Here is a 23,299-nt window from a genome sequence, read left to right as displayed (position 1 = left end):
TCAACCTGTCCATCCCTGCACAGCGCAGCCACGTACAGCCCTGGCTGGGATCATCAGAGCTCCTGGTGGCACCGCGCTACTGTTCAGGGAGGAGGGACAAGCGGGACCCTTTACCCGAGGCTGGAAGCCACCCACAGCAGATGCAGAGAGGTGAGAGATCCCTCCAAGAGCATGGATGAGGAGAAGAGGTGGCTCACCTCTACCCCAAGGCCCAGAGGCCTCCCAGATCCAGGTTTCCCTAAAACCCAGGAGGCTGTAGCAGAGATGCCCAAGGATGGAGACAGCTCTGCATCGCTTGCCTCTAGTGTAACATCTCCAAGGCCACGTACCCACCAGTGACCTCAAATGAGACAGTGCTACAGAGCCCAGCTTGACCCAAATAAATTGCAGCGGCTGCATCTAAGTTGTGCCTCTGACCGATCTTTGAGCGGTTTTAATTTTTCCCCCAACATAAGTCTTTACGAAAGCTTTGCAACCCATGACATAAAGCCAGGTTTTGCTTCCTCCTAGTTCCCGCTTATTGTTTTGGCCAAAATATCGACTTGCAAGGGGGAAAAAAGAAAAAAAATCAAACAAACACAAAAAAGCTTGTGGGATATCCTAGACTTCACTGCACCCTTCCACGCAGGGTCAGGGAGGTACCCAATACTCGGGTCATACAGCAGAATGAAATCAAGTGGTCAGAGAATCACAGAATCGCCTGGGTTGGAAGGGACCTTTCCAGATCATCTGGTCCAACCATCAACCCAACTCGGCCAAAAGCCATCACTAAACCGTATCTCTAAGCACTAGGTCACTGAAGGAGAAGATGAAGTGGAAGATGGGAAGAAGTAGTGCCAAGGACATCACTTGCTGTCCGCACATGGTGCCAGGCTGCAGCGTCCCTTACTATCCCCCTTTGATCTGCAGTGAGCCTGGGCCACAGCAGCAGTGTCCCTGTCCCTCCCCTGCTTGTGGCAGTGCCCCAAAAAGCCAGGCTAGCAGAGGGGGATGTCAGGCTCCCCACCAGGACAAAGACCGCCTGGGAGAGTTGACCTCTTCCAGAGGCAGCAAACTCCAACCCTGCTAACAGAGTTAACGCATCCCTCCAGGACAACAAAATGCAACACAATACAACACGAACAAGCATTTTCCTTCCAATTTTACCCTAAATTATATGTGACTTCTTTTTATGAGCATCTAAGAACGCCTGAAAGCAGTATTCACCTGTGGGAGCCTGATGGCCACCTCACACTGGGCTGAGCAGGAGAGCAGCGGTAGCATAAAACCAGAATGTCGTCCTTGTAACCACCTAGTGAGAGCAAAAACAAAAAAAAAAACAATGTGTGACCACCATTTCATTTTTGTTTCCTTGGGAACTAACATGCCATCCATGACGCAAACAACGAGCTACCCAAATAGACAATTTCTACCCAAATAGACAATTTCTGGTTTCCCCTCTGGGGAAGCTTCTGAGGAGCCTCTGCTGAAGTCAGTAGAGCTCATTTGCGTGGAATCTGACCCATAGGCTTCAAAAGCAATGCCATGGGTACCTGTTACGGTAGCTCCAGATTTGTGGCCACCAGCCAGCTGGTTAGATGGCCGGATAACCCAAAACTTATCTTTTTTTGCACGCTTAAGATTTGCCTCCTTATTTCTCTGTAGCGAAAAGCACTGTCCGATGCTCAGAGAAGAGAGCGGATATAATGCCAATCATCAGAGTAGCGATTGCTTATCTCGCAGGAGCTCTGAGAGGCTTAATTAGTTAATATTTGTAAACCGTGATGAGCTCCAGAGACGAAGGATGCAAAACATCCGCAGGAAGAGATTGCTCGCAACAAAGCCCGCAGCATCTCTGGGCTCCCCTTTGCTGCCCAGAGAGCCCGGCTGGTTTGAAGCCCACCCCTGTCCGGTGGCACCGCGCCTGGCGAAGCTGAAAGACACCTAAGGGAGCGCTCCCCGCCGCGTGCCAGCCCTCTGGAACCCAGCAGGAATATGACACTAATGACATCCTTCAGAAATGTAATTAGCCTTCATTCATGGCGAGGTACATTAGGGAGAATTCAGAGGCTCGGAGAAGTGGGCTCCAGCGGGTGAGAACTGAGGCTTGTGCTTTGAAAGATGCATTAGGGGAGGGGGGGGGGCGGAAATAGAAAAGAAAATGTTCTAATATTACTTAATTACCCCAAGACATCCTCAGATGTAATCGAGCTTGGAGGGCTAAATGAAGGCTGTGCATGTGAGACCGGCAGAGGCTGATGTATTTATAATGAGGCCACTTTGCCAGGCAAACTCGGTCCCCATGGTGGGGAGAGGGGCACCAAGAGGAAGGACAAGACAGGGGCTGGGGAGGTATCACGAGGTGCCCAAAGATCTGCCGATCTTCATGCGAAGTCCCTTCCCCTCTCCTCGGGGTTGCAGGCCAGGCTGGATGGAGGCAGGATGGGAGATGAAGGGGGCAGATGCAAGTACAGCACTGCCCGGCAAACTCACTCACGGGTTGGACGCCAAAACCCCATAAAAAAACCCCTTAGTGCCCAATAAAATGTGTAAGATCTGCCACCTCACGCCGACGGTGAGACATCCCTCCATCCAGCTCCAAATCCGAGTCGTCCAGCATCCCATCAGCATCATCTTCGGACGCCTCTCCATGCGGGGAGCTGGGATGGGAAGCAAGCACAACCTGTCCCTAGGGCAGGGCTGTCCCTGAGGATGGTGGCAGGGGGAGGCCCAAACCTTCCCCACGGTGGCCAGGGTTTGGCCCTGCTGCTCCCATTAACGTTAATGGAAAGCAGGCGGTGAAATCCCAGTGCTAAAAATCCGCCCTTTTATCCACACCACCAGAGGCCGGATGCACGCTCGCAAGCCCATTCCAGCCCTGATTTACATACTGTACAGAAGGAGACATTAAAATCCAAGCGGTTTATGGTAATTAACGCTCATTTAAATATTATGCTGGTAACTATCACTTCCAATTGTGCTCAGCCTTGAAGGGGCTGTGTGCGCGCGTATATACCGACAGGGAGATTTTAAACGGATACTGGATCTTCTCTCCTGATCGCCGCTTTCCCAGAAAAAGGATGTTTAATGTTCGTTAATTGTTTCACTTCGAGAAATTGCTGTGAAAAGTCACCACAGGAGAGTGGAAATTTTGTTGGTTTTTTTTCCCTTTTAAATTTTTGTAAAGCAAGCAATAATGGGAAGCCCTGCCTGTGGCAGGGATGTATTAGCTGAGCACAGCTCTGCTCAGGCTCTGCAAGCACTGCGATGGGTGACAAATAGCTATTAACACTGAGCTCCCTGTCACTGCAGGAATGAAGACTATGGAGATCAAACAACCTTTAGATGGGAACAAAATGTATTATTTATCACCAATTAATCTTTTTTCCCCCCACCCCCTCCTTGTTCACTAGGGAGCCCAAGCAGTCGGACCGGGGTGGGAGGCAGCACTGCTTCACTGAAGCCCAAGGGGACCCATCGAGCACCTTTGGTGAACTTTGCACCGATCCACCCTTTTCTGATAGTAAATATCAATGGGAAATAAATAGGTTGTGGAACACACCTATGGGCTGTGGTACAAAATAAAGACGCGAGAGGCTGCAAGTGTCCCAGTCCTGCTTTCAAGGCTCATAGAGCCACTCAAGCAAGGCCAGGCGGGCATGGCCCTACGTTGCAGTCAAAGCTGGACCACAGCATCCTCAGAGGATGAGGATGAAGGTGCCCATTGCCGCAGCACTCCAAGCACCGAGGGCTCTGCCTCTTTCCAGCTGCTATGGAGTTTCCCCCCAGGAAGATGAAGGATGCAGAAAGTTGTCCCTCAAGAGAAACCCAACAACATACACTTTGGCATCTACCAGCTGGCCTGATAGCCAGCTCCACTGGATCACAGAGCGAGCAGCTCTCTCTGGGAATATCTCCCGCACAGGACATGGAAAAGGACCTCATATTCACCTCTTTCTCTCTGAGCACCGAGGGCACGGCCAGAGAACATGAGCAGCAAAGGAGGAGCAGGGGGTTAGCAAAAGTAGACAGTACAGGTCTTGGCCAAACAAAATGACCAACAAGCCCACCCGTATACTGAGGGAAAGCGACCCATGTTCGCACCTTGTCTGAAAAAAACATCCAGGATACCTGATGTATCCCAAACCATCACTCCTTACCTGCCCGTCCATGGGAAAGCACGGGCAGTGGTAGCAGAGCCCAGGAGCTGTTGCAATGCCCCTATTATACTAATGATGTTTTCTGCCCAAACCACCCCAGGTGTGGCTCCTCATTGCCAAAGAGAATCGCCCCGATCCCTTCGGGCTCCGACATGTCCCTTGCACCAAAACTCCCATGAGACGTACCCAGGATTTTCTTGCAGGAGACCACCAAGCGATGCCAAGAGACGTAAGCAAGAGCCTTTGCCCATTCCAATTGCTTGACAAGGTCTTGCAAGATCCATGTTTGCATTAAAAAGAAATTAAAAGGTTTTCCACTCCACTAGCTTGCCCAAAGCCTGCATACTAAATAGTAAATGCTACCTATAAGGTTGAATAAAATCTTCATAAAAAAAGCTAGCAGTCATTGAATACATCATGAACAATGACATTGGGGAGGCATTGTTCTTCTCCTGCCTGATGGACCATGCTGAAACACCTGTTTCTTATCGTGAAACCGTTAATAACTGTCACCACTGAAATCAGCACTGAAAATGTGTCATTAAGTCAAGTTATTCCAACCACCACCAAATTGCGAAAAGAACAAAACTGGCAAGGAGGAATAGAGGCAAAACCAGATCTCAGATAAATGTCAAAAAACACACTTGTCTACATGTCCACTGAAAAACCACTTGCCACAGGGGAGGGGAAAACACCACCACCAGACAAACCCAGTTTACACATTAGATGACTCCTGCCTCACAGACATCTTCTGGCTGACATGAAAGACACAGCTGGATAACTATAGGCAATTTTAACTGATTAACTACAGACGTTGACCCTTTCAATTAATTCGCCGGGGATTTGTTTCATTCCAATCATCTCCTAAAGCTACAGTCTCCCCACAGAGCCAACAGAAAAGCAGTTTCGGGTCCTGCCTTTCTCCTACACCAGCTGCAAAGGGGTAACAGGGCTGGTCAAGGTAATCCTGACTCTGACAGGAATGACGGAAAGGATGTTTTGTACTGATGAGGCTGGACATCCGCAGACACAACCCTACAGGGGCTGCAGGGTCTTCATCTTCTCAAAGCAACCTAGAGCGATGCATAAATTCAATCCCCTAATTTTGCACAATTCAGACACGGAAATGGATGTGAGTTTCACAGTGCAGGTCCATCCTCTGTAACAAAACCTCTTGCTGACGTTCATTGTCCTGCTCACTGGCTAAATCAACCTGATTTCCTCCCATAACTGCTGAAAGCCTTAGATCACTTTTCTATAGCAAAACTGGCTATTTCTCCCCCAAATCACGACCAGCCTCAGCGTTTCCTCTTTCCCTTCGAGACCCTGGTCTGGCCTTGTTTTGGTCCCATTTGGGGGCCATTTCTGTCCAGTGAAACCCAGCTGCCACCTTGAAAGTTAAACACCCCTGTCCAGCTTTTGATGTCTTCTCCACTGGCAAAGTAGGCCTAGATGTGAAGGCTGCTTGTCCATGGTGGTCTGCTGCCCTAATTAGCAGCCTTCTTCCCATTACCGAGGACTGACCCTCTTGTGGCTCTGATGGAGTACTAGACTCCGTATAAAGATGCATCAACTGGAGGCAGCAGCTCCATCCCCTAAATTCTTGGCACAAGGCTACGGCGTCCTTTTAGTGAAGGCCTGGATTTTGAGGTGGGCACCGCAGGAGCTGACACTGGCCCCGTTCGCAAGGAGTCACAGGAGCTCGCTGAAATGGTTTGAGCGCAGCCCTGTCCAAAAAAAAAAAAAAAAAAAGAAAAGTCAACTCCATTGAGATTTTCTGTCAAAAAGAAAAACTAAGTGGAAAATTCCTGGCTAGAGGCAACTCTTAGCCCTCAGCCTGGGAATCCAGCCTTGAAAGCTTCGCCCTCCTCGTACCACACGGAGAGCCTGGATCCAGTCTCTGTATTTCTGTTTGCCTGAAACGGCCGAGTTTATTTTCCCCCTGCTGCCTCTGGATTCACAGCTATAACACCCGGTAGAATTTTAAAAGGATCCGGTGCTTCTCCAAGCAGTGCAAGCGCGCCCAACGAAAAGACGCACCTGAGATGACCTCGAAACAATCCGAAATTAATCTCCCCGAGCCGAGCCACTGCGGAGGGCAAGCATTTCCTGAGCCGTGGTCGGGGCTTTGGAAAGCGGGATAGGCATGGCATCCTTTATCTTACCCTGCAAACTCCCTAACAGCCTGAGAAAGGACGGTTCAAAGGAGCAAAACAAAACACTCACCTGCATGACAGAGTAGTTAGCTTAATCCCCCACAGGCAAATCCCGTTAGCGTGTAAAACTAGGAGTGATAATTGTAACCAGTTTTCAACCTTTACTGTAGTGGAAATAATCACTTCAGCGGGCGCTGCCTTGCTTCTCAGAGACTTCTTTCTCCGCAGATTATTTTAAACTAATCTAAGAAGGGGGAGCGGGAGGGAAGGAGGGCATAAGATTAAAGAAGAGCGAATATTTAAGACCGGGGCGGGAGGAGGCAATTCAGGCAGCTACAGGTTGCTGGGGCTGAGCAGCACCTCTGTTTGAGAAACACCTCAAAGGCAAAAAAAAAAAAAAAAAATTAAGAAAATGCGTAAAACACAAACTGGATTTCCTGCAGATGGATTCTGCCAGGCGAGCCTGGTAAATATATTTTTCTGGGAGATAACGGCTATTTTTTTTTTTCTTTTTTCTCTAGACAAAAGCCAATCTTTGTCTTTTGTGAGAGCGCTTGACCATCTGGACTTCAGAAAAACATTTGATATTGTGCCACATGGGCAAATGATTAGTTAAAATGTAGGAGGGGAACATTACAATAAGAATTATGAATCAAAGAAAAGCTTTGCCCAGAAAAAAAAAAAAAATAAGATTCCAATAGATAATACCGAAAAAGGAAGCAGTCTGGAGGGCTTTTGCTGAGCAGACTGTTCAGTCACCACTCATGTTCAATGCTTCCTTAACAACAGCGCACCAACACTTATCAAACTCGCTGCTTAGGAGGCAAAACAACCCCAAACAATGAGTTTTGGCATCATTTGGCAGGAAACAATGACTTTAAGAACCAGACGGATGGACGTGGAATGACATTCAACGGCACAAAACCCAAGGCCAGGTTTAAAAGATCAGTGGCAAGGATGGAACCTCGGTGGAGATGACAAAGAAGACCCACCTGTGTGGCTTAGCTGTCCCACAACAGCGCAGAGGCCCATGGCACAACACGATTATAAAAGGCATCAACAACTCAGAGTATTTCCAGGAGAGAGAGAGGGAAAAAAAACTATTAACCGCTAATAAAGAACATCTCCGAGAGATCACATCCTGAGTAGCGTGGTGAGGTTGGAGAGAGCAGATATAAACCACTCATCAGCACTTTTAGGTTGGCTAATTACTATTCACTATCACACGGGCCAGGGCCTGAGACAGCCTCCATGGGAACAGCAGGAGCAAAAACCCACCTGCCATTGAGAGAGCTCTCCATAAAGTTTATAAAAAGGGATATGGTGAGCAGTTCCTTGTAACAAAAGTGACTGGAGACAGTGAGCTATGAGATCCTTCCAGCCCCGCATTCCTCTTAATTACCAGGAGGTCAACGACACTCCCCAGGTGACCCCATGCCCATCATCACCTACATGTTCACCAGATCCCTGCAGCATGACATGGGGACAGGATTTAAGCTTGTGGTTAGTTTCTGGTGGCACACACGGCTCCTGGGCACCTCATCGCCCACTTCGCCAGCAATGGGCGAGTCCCCTTGCAGCTTCAAGACGCTTCTCGTCCCACAGCAGGGCTTCCCTGCTGAGCCCGACGTGCTTTCCACAAGAGTCATTTAAGGGCTTCCAGGGCTTTGCTTTTTTACAGATGCTCAGAAATAACCTCCCTGGCTTTTTTTCCCAGGTCCAAAACAGATTAATTTAAGGCTCGCTCGTTCGGGGAGTGCTGGTCTTTATTGCGGCTGAGCCAGCCAAATTCAGGCTGGAGTTAAGTACCTCTCACTCCCTCTGGGGAGGCTTCACAAGAATACAGATCTCGATGGCAATCTCAAAACCCAAAACGCTGAGAAACAAATGCTGGTCTTACGTCCTGCCACCAGCACGGGAGGTCACGCCACACAGCATCTCCAGACCCACATCTTCTCCAGCCCTCTCCAAAAACGCAACGATTGCCCTCGGAGGAACCCGAAACCGCGGTTTCTCCTTCCTCGGGCAGCTACTACAAGGTCTTTGGAAAGCAGTAAGGGATGAAGCGAAGGAATCCCAGCAGAAATTAAACTGAATTTACTCCAGTGAATTTTCACGGAAAGATACTTTGGGCAAACATTATTAAGCCTCCCAAGGTAATGTAATTAGAAGTTCTGCCCCTTTTATCTAAAGTTTGCACACACAAAAAAATCCATCACTGCATTAAGGGGTAAAAAGGGCTTTTCCTTCTATTTTTTCTTCTTAATAAAGGAGTTTTATTTAAAGCTTCCTTTAAGCAGGTGAACATTTCACAAGGAATCCTGGGCTCGTTCTGAGTACATTTGGATCTCTCCTGAGTAAATCAGGAGACAGGTTCAGGTTTTGCATCAAAATATGTTAAAATAAGCCTCAAAATGCAGGTGGCTATTCGAGAGAGGAGAAGGCAGCAGCAAAGGCCTCACAAAGGAGAATTACGCAGGTTTACCCAGCAACTTCTGTGTTTATGGGCAAAACCCACTCACCGTGAGTAAGGACGGTCAGGAATTGAGACAAAATGGGTTTTAGTCAGAGGATGTCAGCTTGCCAAACGCAAGATCTCACATGGAGTGGGAAGAAATGACAAATTTATTTACCCAGGCCAGAGATTTTTCAGCATCATCGCGGAGTCGTCAGCAGTTAAAAAAAAAATAAAAAACAAAAACAAGGAAGAAAGAAGAAAATAAGAAAACAAGAAAAAAGAGCCCCCCAAAGTAACGAGGAAGCTGGTACATTGGGTACTGGCCAGGGAAGTAGATGGCTCAGATTCAAGCCCTTCAAAGCAGGGATTTGTACCTCTCTGCCTCCAACATTCCCAGCAAGGCCCCAGCCATAAAACAAGCCTGGGAGTTTCACTCTCATCTTCTGGTTAAAAAAAAGAAATTATTTTTTTAAAAGTATCTTGGCTTTATCTTGATGTATAGAAAGCACTTCTTCCGATATCTCAGGAAGGGCTGTGGGACGAGAAAGAAGCAGGTCCCTTCCCTCCCTGCTTTTGATTACAGCTTATTAGCATCCTTGTTGGGTTTAAGATTTCCCATAAAAATTCCATTGCCGGCAAAAACCTCAACCAGAGAAGTAAGCAAGCATTATTAGGAGCTGTCTCTCATTAAGACCAGTTTCCTAAGAAACGGGAGCTCCTATGCGTGTGCGCGCACACGTCCATCGCAGTCAAGCCGCCGTTTAATAACTTTCATCCACTTCTGACATGGGGTAGAAATCGCACACCCTTAAGTTCCTGAAAGCTTAATGAAAATAAATAACAGGACAAAGGAGGCAGCGATAGCCCCATGAAGGACAGCCTGCTCCACCTCGTTATTAGCCACCAGAGAAGCCACGCCGAGGAAAGGCATAGGAGATTAAGCCCTGCGCCTTCCCCTGCCAGCAGCACTTGGCTTTTCAAAAAAAAATTAATAAATTACTGTCTGGAATAACCTGGACTAAGAGGCACTGCTGAGAATGGCCGCTGCTGGCAGGCAGTCCCCGCGGCCGGCAGGGTCGAGGGCTTGGCCACTGCCTGCTCCGAGCAGATGGCGCAGACACGCCTGAGCTGGAGAAATCTTTTGTAATAAAAAACGCCTCTCCCAGAAATTAACTTTAATTAAGGCGTGAGGGCTTAATATCTGTATGCGAGATATTGAGCCTTCAGCGGAGAGGCCGTTCCCAGCCCCTCGTCTCGCGCCTTTCCCCGGCATCTCCTTCTGCCCCCAGGTGCTGCCACCCAGCCTCGTCCCCTCCTTCGGGAACTTGGCCCCAGCTGCTAATTTGCAGGGAAACGTGCAGGAACTTCAATGTCTTGGAGCCCCTCTATCCCTCCCGGTAGGTTTGACAAGGGGTTCAAAACTTGTTAAGAGGAGGCTGGTGGGAGGAAAAGCAACTGACAGACAGTACAATCGCATAAGCTGCTTTTTCCTCAGGAAACCAGGCTAAAAATAATACCTTGCAATTTGACAGCCTCAGCCCAGGAGAGCCGCCAGCGTGCTGGTGAGGATGATGGAGCGGAGCACCCAGTGGGCTCCAGTAAGGCACTGGGACAGACCCCACGAGTCGAAACCCCACCTTGGACCAGCGACGGCACCCGCCGTGGCCACCCCAGACACCGACCTCCACCAAACCCAAAGTTTTGCGAGCAAAAGGGCTCCCGCAAGATTCCCCCGGCTACGTACCTGCAGCTCGCATGGTTTCACTGCGCTGCTGCTCCATTAGCCTTTTAAAAAAAAAAAAAAAAAAAAAAAAAAGCACCATTTTACTGCCCAAAACCACATTCCCCCAGTGCAAGAGGGAAATCTCACTGTCACAGACACAATTCACTCTCCACATCCCGCTCCGGTGATGGAGGAGAAAACCCTTTGGTGGTAATTGCTATGCAAGGAGGGGGGGAAGAGATTCTGATAGCTTTTATTATCAGGGTATCCAGACGTAAAGCGAATGCCTGCAATATTTATACATGTCATCACTTATTATAAGTAGCCTGATTTGTCAAAGGGAGACAAGATCCAAAGATGTCAATTAGGTGGAGACGGAGGGCGAGCCGTGGGAGAAGCGGCGCGCGGGATTTATCAGCGCTGCAGATATCAGCTCCTGCTTCCCAAATGTCAGCCACAAAACCGCGAGCGGCTTTGAGTGGCCGAGGCACGGCCAGAAACACGAAACAAGGCGGTGGTGAGGGTGAACGGCTGGGGCTGGGTCCCGCTTTGGGGTCAGCCCTCTGCTCCCGGGGTGGGTGCCGGCACTGGCTGGCAGAGCTTGGGGAGCAGGAGGAGAGGGAAGGTTTCCTTTGACTGCCCTCTAATGCCAGGTAGAGGGAAAAGTGGTGGGCGCTGGAGGACGTCGCAAGGGCCTGCCAGGAGAAAGGCAGCAGGGCTTGGGAGCAATCCCCGCAAGGAGGTGAGAGATGCTGCCGTAAAGCTGGTGGATGGAGCCCAAGAACAGACCAAGGAGTCTCCCTGGAGAAACCAGCGCTATGGCCCCGTACGCCCTTACAGGGTATTTTAGGCCAGGGTTACTGGCAGGGATCCCCCTTTTTTCTTCAAAATGGATGGACAAAAGTCTTGCCAAAGGCTGGGGCAATGCTCCCTCCACCCCAGCTGCTGGAAGCTTCACCCACGCTTGCGCTGACCTTGGCCAGGCAAATCTCCTCAGCATAGCCAAGGCTTGCTGGCAACAAGAAGACCAAGGATGAAGGGCGTAAGAGTTCGTTTAAAAGTTAGCAGGCTCTGGCCTCCCCAAACCCTCTAGAAATTCACTGCCAGCCTTAAAACCTGCCTCCTGTAACGCCCATCGCTGGTGGCACCAGGTAGGAGGAGAAAGACCCTGATGGAGCAGGGCAATGGAGAGTGTAAGCCCCACCATCAAGGTTACAGCTTTGGGGAGATTTATCCCTAACGTTTATGTGAACTTTGAGCAAAGCTCCCCAGATGTTCGCACCTCTGGATTTTCACAGCCAAGCCCCACTTCTTCCCCTCACCCAGCAATAGGTGGCAGCAATGAACTGAGCTGGCCGTGCTCTGCGGGACCACCGCCCCTTGCAACCCCTCACCTTCCCTCAAACCACGACCTCTTCTTCTGCGGGGGTGGAAACAACCTCTGCACCTTTGTGGTGGCCAGAGGCTGGAACCAGAGAGGGCACGGGTGACAAGGGAACTGAGGCGTCCTCCTCCTCTGGGGTTAAGTGGCCCCGTGTGTACCATTATAGCAGCATCACCATAGCAGGGGTGAGGGATGGAGGGAGGGAGGGAGGGAGAGGAGACCTCCACGGAGTCTCATCTTCCAGCCTGACAAAGCAGAATCACCCCAAAGCACCTCCGCCAACAGCAGCGCTAAAGATAAATCAGGTAGAAACATCTAGTTGAAGATCCCTTAGAGATGCAATTAGGTGTGATGATGTTTGCTCACCAAGGCAAAGGAAGGACACTGCAAGAAACACTTGCAAACAGGGAGAGCTTCCACCTCAGCCCAAAAATTAGCAAGGAATGAAATAACCAAGGTGTATTTTGCCACTGAAAAAGGACACCCAGCCACGGTTTTGTTCGTCACCCTCTCAAGAGACTCAGGACAGGCAACACCCTGAAACACCAGTACCCTGCGTGCTTTTGGAATCGGTGTTAAAAAATACATCCTGTGGCAAAGAGCTTTACAGGAGGAAGCCACAGTGTGGGACTGCTGCAGAAACATGGCCTCAGAACCTGCCTCCCCCCCGGGAAGCCTCGTCGCATCTCAGGCAGAAAATATCCAGCAAGTTTCAAGACTCCCAAGAATGTCACCCTGTGCCAAAGTCACCACGAGGAGTCCTACGGAAGGAGCAAACCCCTCAGCAAAGCCAAGGGAGATGCTGACACCGGGATTCGTCTTCCTTAACTTAATAACTGCAGACACCTACATCTGAGCTACTCATTCTGCACGCCTGTCTCTCTGTAATGAAGAGAAATAGGCACTTTTAGGATACAAATCGATTTTAGGCATCCACGCTAGCGGATAAAACCTGAGCTGAAAGCACTTGCAACGGGGAACTCTCAACCATCGACATCCAAGCTGTTTGTGAAGCAAATCCCTCCCAGCCACAAGACCGGGGACAGCAGAAGGAACCGGCCGGAGAGCAAGATGTGTCTTCAAGAGATGAGAGCTGATGTTTGGAGACAGCCGTGGCTGACGGGCGAGCAACGCCGAGCAGGGTCGTCCACTCCTCCATCGGAGACGGAGCACCCAGCCTTCCACCTCCGGGGGACTGGCCAGGAGGGAAGAGGGATGACAGACACATTAGCACCTTCTTCTTGTTGACAGCTTGTTTTCATCCAAGCTTTCTCATCCTCTGCTAATTATTTCCTTTTGATTTGGAGACTTCAGAAAAAAAAAGATGCAGCAGTGGCTTCTAGCTATCCACCTTGGGGCTGAAGAGGGGGAAAAAAGCCCTGAATGACAGAGGACTCGGAGAAGGGGGAGGCTCGCTCTTGTCCTTGCATCGAGAAAGCAGGAGTTTCTCTTCAGGGGCATTTGGTGCACATAAAAACCAGAGGCCAGACCCACGGTACATCGGACTGAGATATGGGGCTGACTCGCGGAGAGCAGAAAGGGTTGAGCTCCTGCAGCAAGGACCATGAACACGGTACCCAAGCCCAGACAAGGTGGACAACATGTAAAGGCAACCAAAAACCAGCACAAGGATTTGTGGGTTAACTTAAGAAAGACGTTTCCAAACCCGGAAGTCCACTCTACCTGCTCAGGCCCCAGGCCAGGCATGAAGCGTAAACCTCTGCAATGCTTCTTCAAATTAATCCATGGGAAGAGACTCACTAACTGGCAGAAGGTCAGCAAGGGCGATTCAGACCAGTGGTTTGGAGAATTCTCGTTTTGACCGATAACTAAAGACCAGAAAGGAAACGGGCACACTCCCAGGAGAGAGAGGAGACTGTCTACAGTGGGAAGGGAAACAGCCTGCACCCAAACGCAGCCTCTGAGGGACATAAAATGCTTTTGCCCCAGCATCTCGGCACTCCTGCCAGCATCCCTCGCAGTGATCATAGAATGGTTTGGGTTGGAAGGGACCTTAAAGATCACCCAGTGCCACCCCCTGCCCTGGGCAGGGACAACTCCCACCAGACCAGGTTGCTCCAAGCCCCGTCCAACCTGGCCTTGAACCCCTCCAGGGATGGGGCAGCCACAGCTTCTCTGGGCAACCTGGGACAGGGTCCCACTACCCTCAGAGTGAAAAATTTCTACCTGATAGCTAGCCTAAAACTCCCCTCTTCCAGATTGAAGCCATTATGCCTCCTCCTATCACTACATGCCCTTGTAAAAAGTCCCTCCCCAGCTTTCTTGTAGGCCTTCCTAGCTTGTAGCTTTAGGGTACTGCAAACAAGGAGCCATGAAGATCAGCTTCCCACCCACCCCCAAACCATGACGGCACACACGAGGTGGTGAGAAAGCACCCGAGGGAAACGACATCAGCCCAAAGTCCCTTCCAGCGCCCTCCTGGCCGGATGGGAGCCAGGCTGAAAGACCCCTTCGCTCTGCACCCTCCTGGCCAGGGGAGCCACTGAGACCCAAGGCACCGGTGCGCTTGCAGCACGCGAGGACCAACGTGGGGCCGGCCAGGCATTCGCATGCAGAAATCCTCCGCCCGCTCAGCGCTTTTTCAAGCCCATACGTTCATATTAAATGGTCTGTTAGAGATTTGCCGGTACTTTTCAAGCTCTGACAGCCCTGTTTTTATTTCAATTGCCTTTAGGCCACTTCGTGGAATTTTCATATATAAATATGGAAATATGCAAAAGCCCTCAGATTTATAGGATCCGACACTGCGGTTTAAATGAATCCCCAATGATCTCGTCTCCTGCTTGTGCCCCCTCCCGCAGCACCCCTTCCTTGGGGCTCCGGCATGCCCGCTCCATGCGGAGTGGTAATCCTTCCCAGGCAGGTCGGGAGCCAGATTCTGCGCTCCCCTCTCCCCATCTCCCATCCTTTACCGCTTTGCTGCTCCTCTCGCTCAAACTGGGGCCATGCTGTGTGGCAGCAGTTCAGTTTTGAGGCAGGCAGCCCTGGGGATGCAACCATAGTAGTAGGCAGCGGAGAATCCACACCGCACGGCAGTGGGAAAAGCCTTGGTCCGACCCTGCACGGCTTCAGAAGAGTCGATCCCAAGGCAGAAATCTCTTCTGACATACAGTTCCCAAAGGGCAAAACTCCTCGCGCCCTACAGCTCCCATCGCAGGAAAGCCCTGCCACCACTTTGGGGTCAAATCGGAAACAAAACCCTCCGTCTCATACCACATTTCCCCTTTCTGCCTGTCTCCACTGGAGCATCTCGAGGGAAGAGCTGCCTCAGAGGGAAACGAGTCCTGCAGCCGCAATGGGAGCCAAGGGCAACCCGAGGTTTCTTTCCCCTCCGAGAGGAGGACAGGAAAAGGCAGCATGCCCTGGGGGAGGCAGGCGCTCGGCACGGGGATGGCTCCCAGTGATGCTTTCGGACTTAAACCACCACAGGGCCCACTTGGAAAAATGCCTTTTCCCTCTTTCCAATCGCTCTCGAGGGGCTGAGCGTAACAAAAATCCAACCCTGAGCTCCCAACAGCAGAAAAGTGCCCTGAAAACCTCAATCCCCGCCTTGGCCGGGGCACACACAGTTCACCCAGCGACTGGCACGGCCAGGGGCTCATCCCAGCTGCCCAGCCACAGCTATATATAAATAAATATTTACCATATTTATTCATAGTAAATATTTACTATATTTATTTATAGTAAATAAATAAAGATGAAAGTAACAGTAGCCTCTGTGGGGCTGATGCTTACCCTGGTTTAAATCACTGCAGTTCAATTAAAAAAAAAAAAAAAAAAAAGGAAGAAGTAATACACGTTCGCTAGCAGAGGGTTAAAGAAAGTCAAACCAGCGACCTGGAGAAAATTACTAGTTCGGCAACAAGAGCCGGTGGAAATAATCTTCCGGCAGCCAGACATTTTTCCATAGGTGCCCCACATTCTCCCTGAATACTAACTTGCTTCATCAGCTCCCGGCTGCCGTCCGGGAGGTGGTTCCTTCGCGGCTGAGAAAGCAGCTGGAAAATGGCTGTGGCATCCCCTCGACCTCCGCCTCTCACGCCTGTTTTGAGACAGAAACAGGAAGTTTGGCTCTGCAACAGAGCCTGGTTTGTAAGCTTTGAGGGCACACACGGAGGAAAGCCCAGAAGAGATGGGGCCGATCTACTAAGCACAAGCAATACTGGCTTTATTTAACAAACCCGGCAGCCGAAAACACAAAACGTCTTTGACGAGAAGGCAGCACCACCTACTCAAATTGTTTAGCGTTTCTCCTGGACTATCTGTTTTTATTATTTTTTTTTCCTTTTGGCCTATTTTCTGCATCAAGAGAATTTCATTTTCCCTCCAAAAGCAACTTGATACAGATCATGAGAAGGAAAAAAAAGTGGGGAAGAAAACCTGTTGGTGCAGCTTTTTCCTGAAGGGGATGCCTATCAACAGCTGTACTGGAGCATGTAATTCTTTCAGATAAAGGTTATTTGTTATTTTTCCTAAGAAATCTTAAACTTAAGCCTGCAAGTTCGGTGCTAGGCCTACACTTGGTTATCAGGTTGACGTGTCCTGATTAACCGAAGAGAATTACCTTCTCAGCGTGCGGGGTTGATTATTTAAAATAAATGAAAAAAGACTCTTATTTTCCAGTTCAGATCACTCAGAGGATCGGTTATTTTTAAGTTGATCCAGGCAAACGCATTTTTGGCTGCACATGCCCAGGCGTCCACGGACATCCCTTGCGAAGCTGCTCCGCCGGCGACTTCTCTGCAAACCCTGGGCTCTCCTGCAGCCGCTTTTCGCTGGAGCCTTTTTTATGGCCGGGATTTCCTGGGAGGAGGCTGAGGAAGGGCAAAGCACCTCATCCTGACTTGCCAGCCCCCCAGCTCCCGCCGCCTCTCCTCCGCTCCTTCCCCCTTCCACCATCTCCCCCTTCACCCCTCGGCATGAATCGTCCCCGCTATCAACTCCTGACACCATTAGCTTTCGCTGTCACCAGAGCTGACAATTCAAAAGGCCCTCGAGAGCTGTCGGTAGAGGCACAATAAATGAGATCTCTTAATTAACACCTCCCTTAACTAAATAAATTAATTTTATGCGGCTGATATGTCGCGTCTTCACAGTTTGAGGGTGACTGAGCAGCTGAAAACGTCCCTCTCCTCCTCCGAGGAGCCCACGGAAAGACTTCTTGCTTGACAGTGTTTCTATAAACAAACCCGGCTGTGAGGGGGCTGCAAGGGGAGGGAGGGAGGAAGAAGGAAGAGCGCTGGATGAAGGCCAGCTGGCAGCCATCTGCTTCAGCATCCCTCGGCACCTAGGCTTCCAGGAGAAACACCTCACCTGGGCTGAGGAGGAGAAGAAACCCCTCTGTGAAGAAAGAGATGCCCAACAGCCCAGAAAGCCAATCGTGTCCTGGGCTGCATCAGGAGAAGCATGGCCAGCAGGTCGAGGGAGGTGATTCTCCCCCTCTACTCCACTCTCGTGAGACCCCACCTGGAGTGCTGTGTCCAGCTCTGGAGCCCCTACTACAAGAGAGATATGGACGTGCTGGCATGTGTCCAGAGAAGGGCCACGAGGATGATCAGAGGGCTGGAGCACCTCTCCTATGAGGACAGACTGAGACAGTTGGGGTTGCTCAGTCTGGAGAAAAGAAGGCTCCGAGGAGACCTTATTGTGGCCTACCAGTATCTTAAGGGGGCTACAAGAAAGCTGGTGAGGGACTTTTTAGGATGTCGGGTAGTGGTAGGACTAGAGGGAATGGATTAAAACTAGAGATGGGATGATTCAGACTGGACATTAGGAAGAAGTTCTTCGCCATGGGAGTGGTGAGACACTGGAACAGGTTGCCTAGAGAGATGGTGGAAGCCCCATTCCTGGAAGTTTTTAAGGCCAGGCTGGATGGGGCTCTGAGCAACCTGATCTAGTGGGAGGTGTCCCTGCCCAGGGCAGGGGGTTGGAAATAGATGATCTTTAAGGTCCCTTCCAACCCTGACAATTCTATGATTCCAACATCCCACATCCTGAGGGGGCTGCAGAGGCAAGGCAACCCACTGCCTCTTCTTCCTCGCAGCAAAACCCGCCGCAGCCCAGCCAAAGGACAGAGAAAAAGTCAGGATGCTTTGTCTCCCGAGCGAAGGCTTATGAACCCGGTCTTGCAGTGGGTGCTACAAAAGGTAGATCATAGAGATTTAATAAAAACAAAAAAAAAAAAAAAAAAGGACTTAAGGACTTGAGCACACCAGCATCAGGACTTCAGCCCTTGAGCGACAGGCACCTGATGGGGAAAGCAGATCCCACGCCCCCAGCTAAATGCAAACACTCCCTACCTAAAGAAAAGGGTGGAAAATGGTGACACACCGAGACTTCACATCCAGCGTGCAGCTACAACAAGGGTGGTGAGATACTGGCCCAGGTTGCCCAGAGAGGTGGTGGAGGCCCCATCCCTGGAGACATTCAAGACCAGGCTTGATGGGGCTCTGAGCAACCTGATCTAGTTGAAGATGTCCCTGCTCACTGCAGGGGGGTTGGACTGGGTGGGCTTTAGGGGTCCCTTCCAACCCAACACACTCTGATTCTAAAACACTAAGTCCGGCACACCTTAGATTTTACACATATGCACACCCTCCCCTCCAAATGCACCTAACTTTTCTTTTCAGGGCAAACGGCACACACACGTGCAAGCTCTCTCCAAAACACCTCTCAAAGGATACTACCCTTTTTCCTTCACCTTTTTTTTTTGCCCCCGCCTCTCTCTCTCTCCCTTTTAACCCAACACGCAGGGTCCTCCCCGGGAAGGAAGGAGAGCCGGGCTGTGGCTGGCATGTCCACAGCTGTCTTCTGTAAAAACAGCCACTGATAACACGATAAAAGCCTCCTCGGTGGCCTTTGATGGCTGGGGAAGAAGAGGGAAAAAAAAATTGAAAGCTCACCACTAAAAAAAGACATTCTCCTCCAGGTCTGAATCACCAGGGCAGCTTTTGGTTGTCGAAGAAACGCGATCGTCCAAGGGAACAGACTCAAGGCCAAAATCAGATTGTATTATCCAGGTTACCAACAGGGCGCCCCGCAGAGATGTGGCCAAGAATTATTTCCTCCTCCCTTTCTTTTCCCCCGCGGGAGCATGACAAGAGAGAAAGACTCTCTATTTATTTTTTTTTAAGGAAATTAATTAGATTTCTAAAGAGGCTTGGATTTAAAATCAATTTCCCAATGAAAAAGCGTCAGGTTTACAGTTGTCGCAGGATGTCGGTGGGGTCTGTTTGCTTGCCTTATGGGATGGATGCCCCAAGCCCAGGTACCGTGGGTGTCACCATTTTGACCAGAACTTTTTAGGTAACGTTTGGGGGAACCGCTTTCCTGCTTGAAGTCAGTTTAAAGGAGAGACGGCAAAAAAAGACTTGTGCTATTGCTGAGTAAACCAGTGCCAGGCAGCTGACATGGAAAGGTATTATACAGCGATGCCCACCTTCTTCGCAGGAGCGAGGAAAACTCTCCAACAAAAGAGGGACTGGCGTGGGTGGATTCTCTGATGTGTACTAAGGGGTTGGGTTGCTCGGAATTTCTCCCCTGAGGGGGACACTAACAGCAGCACCTCCTCTTTGCCCAGCTCCCTCTCCTCACCTCCAAAGGAAATGGTTCAAGGCTAGACTCTCTTATCTCCTCCAAACAGAGCTCGACCTCTGCCATATTTGCAGCAAGTCCTGTTACACTGGGGTGACTCAGAGCTAGAAGCTCATTATTACCAGCCAGGAAGAAGAGTTCTGGCTTCTTCGGTGTTTACGGCTTTTATCGCAGAAAAATCCACCTGTACTAGCTATAAAAATAGATAAAATCTCCCAGCAAAGCCCGCTCTACTCAAGATCCTATGTCACTAACAAGTCCCTGCACGCTCTGGGAATCCCCCCCTGCAGAGCGGGAGCTCTGGAAAAAGCCGTAAGGTTTTCCTCCAATTCAGTCTGGCCTGTGATCCTGGCTTATGGGAGCTCTAGAAACGACCTTAACGCTGACAGCGCAGCGCACTGCCATGTCGAACAGGGTCACGCAGCGAGTTGGATCAATGCTTCCATCATCTCGGTGCTGCGGCGCATGCCAGCAGCCATGAACATGCACTCGCAGCAAAGCGACTCTCTACAGCAAGACCAAGCCATGGCAAATGGGAAAAGGAAGAAAAGCAGGTTAGAAAAAAAAAAATATATACCTTTTTGTGTACCAGTGGAGTTGTTTTCACACCCAGAGCAAGGGAAGACTATTCATAGTGGTGTTTCCACTTGCTTCCAAGGCTTCAGCGAGATTTTGTCCCGTGTCACTGCAACATAAGGGTAGGCGTTATCTTCAAGCCTGGATAGAATGGAAGAATGGGCTAACAAGAACCTTAGGAAATTCAACAGAGACAAGTGTAAGGTCTTGCACCTGAGAAAACCTAATCCAGGAGTGCAGCACAGGCTGGGACCTACCAGGCTGGGGCTGCGGAAAGGGCCCTGGGGGTCCTGGTGGGCAACAAGCACAATATGCTTGAGGCTGTGGCAAAGAAAGCCAATGGGATGATAGGTTGCATCAACAAGGGCATCACCAGCAGAGACAAAGAAGTCATTATCCCACTCTACTCTGCGCTTGCCAGGCCACACCTGGAATCCTGTGTTCAATTTTGGTCCCCGCTATACAAAACAGCTGTGGCCAGGCCAGAGAGGGGCCAGAGAAGGGCCACCAAGACGATCCATGGACTGGGAAGCCTGCCAGATGAGGAAAGGCTGAGAGAACTGGGTTTGTTCAGCTATGAGAAAAGAAGGCCCAGGGGAGACCTTATCACCATGTTCCAAGTATTTAGAGGGTGGCTGCAAAGAAGATGGAGGCTCCCTTTTTACAAAGGGTCACATGGAAAAGACGAGGGCTGGTAGGTACAAGTTACTCCTGGACAGATTCTGATTGGACACCAGAGGAAAATTTTTCACAATGAGAACAATCAGCCATTGGAATAATCTCTGCAGGGAAGTGGTGGATTCCCCAACATCGGACACTTTTGACATTCAGCTGGAGAGATGCTGGACCATCTTGTCTAGACAGTGCTTTTAGACCTGATGATCCTTGAGGTCTCTTCCAAGCTGGTATTCCATGATTCTGTGTTGGTCAGCAAGGCCAACAGTATTCAACAGTACGACATTCATTTGAGCACATTTCTGTTATAAGATGATGCTGATTGCTTCCTCCGGAAAGGGAAACTGCCGGCTTGGGCCAAACACCAGCATGGAGATACCTGAGCCATTACGAGAGGGAGGAAGGTGGAGGGAATGGAAAGGAGACATTTGAAAAGCAGCAAGGTGAAGATGTGAGTTCAAGAACAGTCTTAAAGGAAAGCCAGGAGATGTACCACAAGCAACTTGGAGGGAGGAAAAGGATTGGAGTAAGTAGCAGCAAGCAGTGCTGAGGGACCTGCAGGAGCCCGAGGGCGAGGAGATGTTGGAAAGCCATCACAACGAAGTAAGGTTGTTGGAGGAGGGAGTGCCGGGGGTTGGCATCCAAACAAAATGAGACTGCACACAGCCAGCCTCCAAGTCTTTTAGGGTTTCTCAGCGCTCTGGCACCACCAGAGAGGATTTGACGAGCTGAAAAAAAACCCCTCACCTTGCATTTTAAAAAGTGTCTATCTCCTATAGCCGAAGAGGAAAGAGGAGGGGGAAAAAAGTGTAAACACCCCATGCAAACTGCAAGGGAAGGAAGGAATAGGGAGACATGCAGAACCCCAAGCTTGACTAGCATCTATTGATGGAAATAAAACGAGTTTGCCTGTAATTGCCTCCTTCCCACACTTATATCCAACCCATCCTTTGGTCTTTCTCACTCAACTCTAGTTGACCGATTCCACCAAAGCTTGAGAAGACAACAGGGCTCCCCAGGACACACAGTTCCCACCAGCTTTCATGAAAATATACATCTACACCAGCAAGCTTGGTCCCAGCTAAATCCCAGGGCCAGGAGCTGTGATAAACCCAACTGCCAGCACCGAGCTCAGCTTTTTGATCAAGATGTCCCTCCAAACACAGGGGGGAGATCCGCCGGCCGCAGAAGGAGGAGCAGTTTCTGGTTTGAAATTTTTACAAAGTTGCTGCTTCCACAGGAGAGAGAGATATTAATTAAAGTTCATTTTTCAGTGCAAAAAAAATCCCCGAGATAACCCAGAGTCCCGAGGGGAAATAAGTTGAAGGACAAAGCCGCGTGGGACTGCTGGAAGGGACGAGAGCTCATGCAGCACGCTGCCATCACCGCCGTTTGGATGCCCTGAGATGACATTATCGCTTCTATCCTCATCTCTCCTTTCCAATTCCCAGAGAGTTAAGCGAAAGAAGGAGTTTTTAGAGGGGCAGGCAAGCACAAGTGCACTTTATCAGCGCTATCAGCACACTGCCCGTCGCCTGCAGCCGTTCCTCAAGAGAAGCGTGGTGCAACCCTAGCTCAGGCAAGAGCACTGGAGACGCCAAGGTCTGGGCCCCCAGCCCTACTGACGTGGTGCCACTTGTCCCCTCCTCCCTAGATGAGATGTATCCCCTTCATTTGAGGGTTTACAAGACAGAGCGCAACCATTTGCTGGCCTGCTGCTGCCTTCTTTCTCTCTTCCGAAGTTGTTCTCAGCTCTCACCCTTCCTGGCTGCTTGAGGTCTGTATTTAGAAACTCACAAAATCCTTTTTCTCTCCTTTTTTAAATAATTTTTGAAACCTAATTTTTGGTTCCCTGCGGTCTTCATAGACACACCTCAGCTATAAACACAGTTTCAATGACATATCATTCATCCAAGGCCTGAGAGGGAGCAAAGAAATTGTTCACTCTCTCCACAACCAAGCCCAGGAAAGGCAATATTCCCTCCCATTCCTGCTGTTTCATTAAACTAATTTTATGCATGAGGTGAGACTGCATCTTTCCTAAAAATAATAATAATAATAATAATGAATACATTTTTCTCCAGTGACAGCATCAGTGATGGGGTTTTGCTTTACCACAAAGAAGACACTCCAAGAGAGCGCATCGAGAAGCCGCCTGGTTAAAAATGCAGCGTGAACAGCCAGAATTAGCATCTGAAGGAATTTATGAGGCTTTCTGGGTTATTCTGGAGCAGAAAGGTTAAGGAACCAGAGCATGCGGAAGACGCAGGCAAACCTGTTTCCAAAGCAGCACCTTTCTGAGGGCAACTCGATGCCCGTAGGATCCACCCAGGCAGCTGGATAGAAGGAGCAAACTCTGACCACCGAAGCAGAGATCCACAGGTACTAACTTTTTAAAAGCATGAGTCCAAAAGGCGACTCTGAACAGGGATGCCAGACAGCACCCTGCTGGAAAAAAAGCAATATCCGAAGTGAGTAGGGGATCTCCAATCCCCACAGCCCCCGCAGAGAGCTCAAGGTCGGCTCCACTGAGTCCTCTTCCCAAAGCCCAGGTACAACGAAGAAGGGGAGATG

General features: G+C 49.9%; 1 protein-coding gene and 1 long non-coding RNA gene across 6 annotated transcripts in view; one reads left to right on the top strand and one right to left on the bottom strand.

Moving 5' to 3' along the window:
• PCBD1 (pterin-4 alpha-carbinolamine dehydratase 1) overlaps window positions 1–23,299 on the top strand; it is a 213,649-nt gene that overhangs the window by 126,450 nt on the left and 63,900 nt on the right. The window lies entirely within an intron of this gene.
• Window positions 1–23,299, bottom strand: part of LOC128910947 (uncharacterized) — a 132,576-nt gene that overhangs the window by 92,624 nt on the left and 16,653 nt on the right. For 4 of the 5 annotated variants that reach the window (XR_008466945.1, XR_008466943.1, XR_008466947.1 and 1 more), the window contains exon 5: window positions 1,207–1,291. The exons of the other annotated variant lie outside the window; for it this stretch is intronic. This is a non-coding gene — a long non-coding RNA (uncharacterized LOC128910947). The remainder of the gene's footprint in view (window positions 1–1,206; window positions 1,292–23,299) is intronic. 5 annotated transcript variants of the gene reach the window in all.

The sequence above is a fragment of the Rissa tridactyla genome, chromosome 6 (genome assembly GCF_028500815.1).
Source record: "Rissa tridactyla isolate bRisTri1 chromosome 6, bRisTri1.patW.cur.20221130, whole genome shotgun sequence".
In the NCBI taxonomy this organism is placed as follows: Eukaryota; Metazoa; Chordata; class Aves; order Charadriiformes; family Laridae; genus Rissa; species Rissa tridactyla.
This window is presented reverse-complemented; position numbering and strand designations above follow the sequence as displayed.